The sequence below is a fragment of the Gigantopelta aegis genome, chromosome 6 (assembly GCF_016097555.1).
Source record: "Gigantopelta aegis isolate Gae_Host chromosome 6, Gae_host_genome, whole genome shotgun sequence".
NCBI classification, from domain to species: Eukaryota; Metazoa; Mollusca; class Gastropoda; order Neomphalida; family Peltospiridae; genus Gigantopelta; species Gigantopelta aegis.
In genome coordinates this window covers 83,642,355-83,650,728 of record NC_054704.1, presented here as the reverse complement: position 1 = coordinate 83,650,728, position 8,374 = coordinate 83,642,355, and positions in this window count along the sequence as shown.

The following is an 8,374-nucleotide window of genomic DNA, read 5'->3' as shown; positions in this document are numbered from 1 at the left end:
GAGAAGGTGAGACCCAAGGACAGACCGATATAGAGACCCAGAGGTAGACCTAGAAGGTGAGACCCAAGGACAGACCGATATAGAGACCCAGAGGTAGACCTAGAAGGTGAGACCCAAGGACAGACCTATATAGAGACCCATAGATAAATCGAGAAGGTGAGACCCAAGGACAGACCGATTTAGAGACCCATAGATAAATCGAGAAGGCGAGACCCAAGGACAGACCGATATAGAGACCCAGAGGTAGACCTAGAAGGTGAGACCCCAAGGACAGACCGATATAGAGACCCATAGATAAATCGAGAAGGCGAGACCCAAGGACAGACCGATATAGAGACCCATAGATAAATCGAGAAGGCGAGACCCAAGGACAGACCGATATAGAGACCCAGAGGTAGACCTAGAAGGTGAGACCCAAGGACAGACCGATTTAGAGACCAATAGATAAATCGAGAAGGTGAGACCCAAGGACAGACCGATATAGAGACCCAGAGGTAGACCTAGAAGGTGAGACCCAAGGACAGACCGATATAGAGACCCATAGATAAATCGAGAAGGTGAGACGGGAAGGTGAGACCCAAGGACAGACCGATATAGAGACCCAGAGGTAGACCGAGAAGTTGAGACCCAAGGACAGACCAATACAGAGACACAGAGATAGACCGAGGGTGAGACCCAAGAACAGACCGATATAGAGACCGAGAGGGTGAGACCCAAGAACAGACCGATATAGAGACCCAGAGGTAGACCGAGAGGGTGCGACCCAAGGACAGACCGATATAGAGACCCAGAGGTAGACCGAGAAGTTGAGACCCAAGGACAGACCAATACAGAGACACAGAGATAGACCGAGGGTGAGACCCAAGAACAGACCGATATAGAGACCGAGAGGGTGAGACCCAAGAACAGACCGATATAGAGACCCAGAGGTAGACCGAGAGGGTGCGACCCAAGGACAGACCGATATAGAGACCCAGAGGTAGACCGAGAAGTTGAGACCCAAGGACAGACCAATACAGAGACACAGAGATAGACCGAGGGTGAGACCCAAGAACAGACCGATATAGAGACCGAGAGGGTGAGACCCAAGAACAGACCGATATAGAGACCCAGAGGTAGACCGAGAGGGTGCGACCCAAGGACAGACCGATATAGAGACCCAGAGGTAGACCGAGAAGTTGAGACCCAAGGACAGACCAATACAGAGACACAGAGATAGACCGAGGGTGAGACCCAAGAACAGACCGATATAGAGACCGAGAGGGTGAGACCCAAGAACAGACCGATATAGAGACCCAGAGATAGACAGAAGGTGAGACCCAAGGGGAGAAACTGGAGGTTCTCAGTCGCAGTGTCCACTGTCTTAGTTTATATATACTCTTCAAAAGAAGAAACGCAAAACCACATTGTCGTAACATTTGGAGAATTGATTTAATTATTGAATGGGGAGTCCGATAATTACCAAATGTTGCAGGATTGTTCACAATTCACTCTAGTCCATTGTGAGTAAGTGATAGGACACACCACCAAGGTCAAGGTCATCTGGAGTCAATACCGGGTGTGGCCTCCGCGTGTGTTGACAACTGCCTGGCACCGCCTGCCCATTGAAGCAACCAGAGTACGGATGACGTCCCGGGGGATGGTGGCCCACTCGGCCTGCAAGGCTGCTGCCAGCTCGGGCAGGGTCTGGGGCTGTGGTTGTCGCTGTCGGAGGCGTCGGTCCAACTCGTCCCATAGATGCTCAATTGGGTTCAAATCCGGTGATATCGATGGCCAAGGAAGGACATTAATGTTGTTGTTCTGTAGGAAAGCCGTTGTGAGACGTGCTGTGTGAGGCCTGGCGTTGTCATGTTGGAACACTGCGTTGGCGTTGGCCATAACTGGAACGATGTGTGGCCGGAGGATCTGGTCAATGTAGCCCTGTGCATTCAGGTTGCCCTGCACGTGGACCAGGTCAGTTCTGCCAGTGTGTGAGATGGCTGCCCACACCATGACACTACCCCCGCCGAATCTGTCCACTTCCTGCACGCAGTTTGCCGCATAACGTTCACCACGACGCCTATACACGCGACATCTTCCATCATGACGTCGGAGCAGAAATCGGGACTCGTCACTGAACCACACCTGTCTCCATCGCAGTTGAGGCCATTGTCGATGAATCTGGCACCACTGCAGTCGGAGTCGACGGTGTTGTGGTGTTCAGATGACACCTCGAACTGGACGTCTGGTACGAATTCCTACCTCACGTAGGCGGTTCCGTACGGTCTGGTCGGATATCCTGCGCAAACCTGGTATTGCTGCGGCTGTGGAGGTGGCAGTAGTCAATCGTTCCCGAAGGTGGCGTACCCGGATGTAGCGGTCCTGCCCGGGGGTAGTGAACCGTGGTCGACCGGATCTAGGGAGGTCACGTGTTGATCCATGTTGCTGGTAACGGTCCCCCAGTCTGGAGATGGTGCTTGGGGACACATGGAATGCCCTGGCAACGGCTGTTCTGGATTCGCCTGCGTCTAGTCGGCCGATGGCATTGTTTCTCTGCGGTTCACTGAGACGTGGCATGTCCTGGATTGTCAACTGTCGGCCAGATACAGAGGCCAGGCAAGCGAACACCCTGCACTTTTATACTGTCGGTGTTCATGTTGCACGTGCAGACAACGCACGTGCAGTGGTGACATGGTTTGCACGTGGCTGCGTTTTTGCGAATATTCACATTTTGGAACTTTATTGTACAGTAGCTGCGTTTTATCGAATGTAACCGTGGGAATGTGTTTGGGACATGCAATGACCTTATATTCACAAAGCATGAACCGGTAGGAAACATAAAATCGGAGTTATAACCCATTTGTACCCTTTTGCGTTTCTTTTTTTGAAGAGTATATATTGTATATGTATCACCATATTGTTAACTTATTAATCATGTTTAATGTTGGAAAGTGAACTACAAGAAACTACATCACCAACTTGTGACTTCTGTTCATTAATTTAAATTCGTCGCAAAATAAAACCAAAATAAAGAGGGAGAAAATACACTTTTTGTTAGAATTTTAATGTTTGGTTACAAGAGGAGCGTTTCCAGATGAAAAATCTACATTTTTGAACATAGTTTTCTTAACAAAATAAAAAGTACGGTTTTTATTAACTAAGACACTTGACATTAGAGTAGATAGTAACCTATATATCTTTTATCTACAAACACTAATGATTTACTTGCATTTTACAATGCTTGAAACGGTTTTTTGTTGAGTTTCGTAGTGCCTTTTAATACCTTTGACCGGAAGTCATTGTAGTCTAGTTTCCAGGTTGTGAAATCATATATAACAATTAACTTCCTCGGCTGTGAGTTTTGCTTCGTTCAGTCTTAAGCACTCCCCCCCCCCCCCCCCCCCCCCCCCCCCCCCCCCCCCTAATTGCTTCCCTAGTCGCTTAGGTTACATTTCAGGATGTATCACGTCAGTGTACCTAGGAGCATCATTAATGTTTTGAAAATTACTTTAGAACCTGTGTTCTAAACTACCTGCCCACCATACAAACTATGTCTGTATCATGTTAAGGCAAGATAGAATGTCATTCTTCAAAATCTCCGATTAATTTTCATCTTAACAACTAAATTGTTAATAAAAAGTACTTCTGTATATGTGCAAAGAATATCGAGTCTACTAAAGTATAGTTTTATTAGTTTGACATGATAGATACCGCTCTGTAAATGTTAATGGCAATATTTTGTGAAAATTCGTGTGTGTGTTTCTGTGTGCTTATATATTACATGTAGTTTTTAACCTCGTGTTAACATTGTTGCCTTTGGGATTTTATTTGGGATAGTATAACCATCATGTGGTTAATGCTTAATATGAGCTCTATTATGATGATAAACTCATTTTTATTCTGCTAAGAAGAGTGGGAGAAAAAGGAACTATTTCCGTATTTTGTGTTCATATTATGAACAATCTAGAGATCAAACTTTTTGTAGCCCAACACCACTGAAATATATGACATCATGTTAATGCAAGTTAGTGATGTGAGGTCATCAGGCAACAGTTTCAGACTGATATTTCGTGATTAAAACCTGCATTATAAAACTCTCTTTGTTAATTTGAAATGATAAATTGTATTTAACACACAAAACAAACATTGTCCAGGTTGTTAATTCCATTACTGAGGGTGTATATTTTCCATCCCACATGGACACATGATGGATTATTAAATAAACCCATCTTCTAGCCAAGTGGACTGGCATCATTTTAATATCTCCACAGACTTCCACCTGCCTCCTGGGGTGAGTGGACTAGCATCATTTTAACTATATCTCCACAGACTTCTACCTACCGAGTGGTCTAGCATCATTTTATCATCTCCAATGACTTTACCTGCCTCCTGGGCCGAGTGGTCTAGCATTTTAACAACATCTCCACTGACTTCTATCTGCATCTTCACTAACTTTTACCTGCCTCCTAGGCCGAGTGGTCTAGCATCATTTTAACATCTCCACTGACTTCTATCTGCCTCCTGAGGCGAGTGGACTAGCATCATTTTAACAACACCTCCACCGACTTCTACCTGCCTCCTGGGATGAGTGGTCTAGCATCATTTTAACTACATCTCCACTGACATCTACCTGCCTCCTGGGGTCAGTGGTCTAGCATCATTTTAACATCTCCACCGACTTCTACCTGCCTCCTGAAGCGAATGGTCTAGCATCATTTTAACATCTCCAGACTTCTACCTGAGGTGAAAGGTCTAGCATCAGTTTAACATCTCCAGACTTCTACCTGCCTCCTGGGGTGAGTGGCCTACCATCATTTTAACAACATCTCAACTGACTTCTACCTGCCTCCTGGAGTGAGTGGTCTAGCATCATTTTAACAACATCTCAACTGACTTCCACCTGCCTCCTGGAGTGAGTGGTCTAGCATCATTTTAACAACATCTCCACTGACTTCTACCTGCCACCTGGGGCAAGTGGTCTAGCATCATTTTAACAACATCTCCACTGACGTCTACCTGCCTCCTGGGGTGAGTAGTCTAGCATCATTTTAACATCTCCACTGACGTCTACCTGCCTCTTGGGGTGAGTAGTCTAGCATCATTTTAACAACATCTCCACTGACGTCTACCTGCCTCCTGGGGTGAGTGGTCTAGCATCATTTTAACAACATCTCAACTGACTTCTACCTGCCTCCTGGGGTGAGTGGTCTACCATCATTTTAACAACATCTCAACTGACTTCTACCTGCCTCCTGGGGTGAGTGGTCTACCATCATTTTAACAACATCTCCACTGACTTCTACCTGCCTCCTGGAGTGAATGGTCTAGCATCATTTTAGTATCTCCACTGATTTCTACCTGCCTCCTGGGGCAAGTGGTCTAGCATCATTTTAACAACATCTCCACTGATGTCTACCTGCCTCCTGGGGTGAGTAGTCTAGCATCATTTTAACAACATCTCCACTGACGTATACCTGCCTCCTGGGGTGAGTGGTCTAGCATCATTTTAACAACACCCCACTAACTTCTAGTTGCCTCCTGAGGCGAGTGGTCTAGCATCATTTTAACAACATCTCCACTGACTTCTACCTGCCTCCTGGAGTGAGTGGTCTAGCATCATTTTTAATATCTCCACTGACTTCTACTTGCCTCCTGGGGCGAGTGGTCTAGCATCATTTTAACAACATCTCAAATGACTTCTACCTGCCCCCTGGAGTGAGTGGTCTAGCATCATTTTAGTATCTCCACTGATTTCTACCTGCCTCCTGGGGCGAGTGGTCTAGCATCATTTTAACAACATCTCAAATGACTTCTACCTGCCTCCTGGAGTGAGTGGTCTAGCATCATTTTAGTATCTCCACTGATTTCTACCTGCCTCCTGGAGTGAGTGGTCTAGCATCATTTTAGTATCTCCACTGATTTCTACCTGCCTCCTGGAGTGAGTGGTCTAGCATCATTTTAGTATCTCCACTGATTTCTACCTGCCTCCTGGGGCAAGTGGTCTAGCATCATTTTAACATCTCCACTGATGTCTACCTGCCTCCTGGGGTGAGTGGTCTAGCATCATTTTAACAACATCTCCACTAACTTCTACTTGCCTCCTGAGGCGAGTGGTCTAGCATCATTTTTAATATCTCCACTGACTTCTACCTGCCTCCTGGGGCGAGTGGCTTAGTTTCTACACCAGCTGCTACTGTGTGCCAAAACCTTTATGATGAAGGCTACTTTGTTTCCTTCTTCAATTCAATATGGTACAACCTTTGTTCAAAAACACAGGTAATCTTCTATCACAACCTTTTTCAACCCAATCTGTTCAGATACAAGCTAAAATTGAAAAATTCATTACATAAATTCAAAAAGAGCATCACCTACATTTAATGTTTTTTATACAAAAATAATGAATATTTACAAATATACCACAACTCGTAATCATAACATCTAAAGCAGTATAAAACATGATGTCCAAAACAAAATCCACATCATTCATGACAGTCAGTGGTTTTTGTTGACAGAACTATCATTTAAATTACTGTTACAATTTGTAAAATACTTTGTCAGATTCTTTAGCACAATGTACGTCAGGTTCTTTGTCATATGGATTCGACAGCACAATGCATGTGAGGTTCACTGTCATATGTATTAGCCAGTACAATGTATGTCAGGTTCATTGTCAGATGGATTTGACAGCACAATGTATGTGAGATTCACTGTCAGATGGATTTGACAGCACAATGTATGTGAGGTTCTTTGTCATATGGATTCGACAGCACAATGTATGTGAGATTGATTGTCAGATGGATTTGCCAGCACAATGCATGTGAGGTTCACTGTCAGATGGATTCGACAGCACAATGCATGTGAGGTTCACTGTCAGATGGATTCGACAGCACAATGTATGTGACGTTCACTATCAGATGGATTTGCCAGCACAATGCATGTGAGGTTTACTGTCAGATGGATTTGACAGCACAATGCATGTGAGGTTCACTATCAGATGGATTCGACAGCACAATGCATGTGAGGTTCACTATCAGATGGATTCGACAGCACAATGCATGTGAGGTTTACTGTCAGATGGATTCGACAGCACAATGCATGTGAGGTTCACTGTCATATGTATTTGCCAGAACAATGTATGTCAGGTTCATTGTCAGATGGATCTGCCAGCACAATGTATGTGCGATTTTTTGTTAGATGGATTGGCCAGCACAATGTGAGGTTTCTGGTTGGATGGATTGGACAGCACAATGCATGTGAGGTTTACTGTCAGATGGATTCGACAGCACAATGCATGTGAGGTTCACTATCAGATGGATTTGACAGCACAATGCACGTGACGTTCACTATCAGATGGATTTGCCAGCACAATGCATGTGAGGTTTACTGTCAGATGGATTTGACAGCACAATGCATGTGAGGTTCACTATCAGATGGATTCGACAGCACAATGCATGTGAGGTTCACTATCAGATGGATTCGACAGCACAATGCATGTGAGGTTTACTGTCAGATGGATTCGACAGCACAATGCATGTGAGGTTCACTGTCAGATGGATTCGCCAGCACAATGTATGTGAGGTTCACTGTCAGATGGATTTGCCAGCACAAGTGTATGTAAAGTTTGTATTTTGTAAGAGTAACAGCTTGAGTGAATGGTGCTAATAAAGTTACTTGGGCACCAAATGAAGCCATTTTCACAACATCTCAACTGACGTCTACCTGCCTCCTGGGCTGAGTGGTCTAGCATCATTTTTAATATCTCCACTGACTTCTACCTGCCTCCTGGGGCGAGTGGTCTAGCATCATTTTAACAACATCTCAACTGATGTCTACCTGCCTCCTGGGCTGAGTGGTCTAGCATCATTTCTAATATCTCCACTGACTTCTACCTGCCTCCTGGGGCGAGTGGTCTAGCATCATTTTAACAACATCTCAACTGATGTCTACCTGCCTCCTGGGCTGAGTGGTCTAGCATCATTTCTAATATCTCCACCGACTTCTACCTGCCTCCTGGGGCGAGTGGCTTAGTTTCTACACCAGCTGCTACTGTGTGCCAAAACCTTTATGATGAAGGCTACTTTGTTTCCTTCTTCAATTCAATATGGTACAACCTTTGTTCAAAAACACAGGTAATCTTCTATCACAACCTTTTTCAACCCAATCTGTTCAGACACAAGCTAAAATTGAAAAATTCATTACATAAATTCAAAAAGAGCATCACCTACATTTAATGTTTTTTATACAAAAATAATGAATATTCACAAATATACCACAACTCGTAATCATAACATCTAAAGCAGTATAAAAGATGATGTCCAAAACAAAATCCACATCACTTATGACAGTCAGTGGTTTTTGTTGACAGAACTATCATTTAAATTACTGTTACAATTTG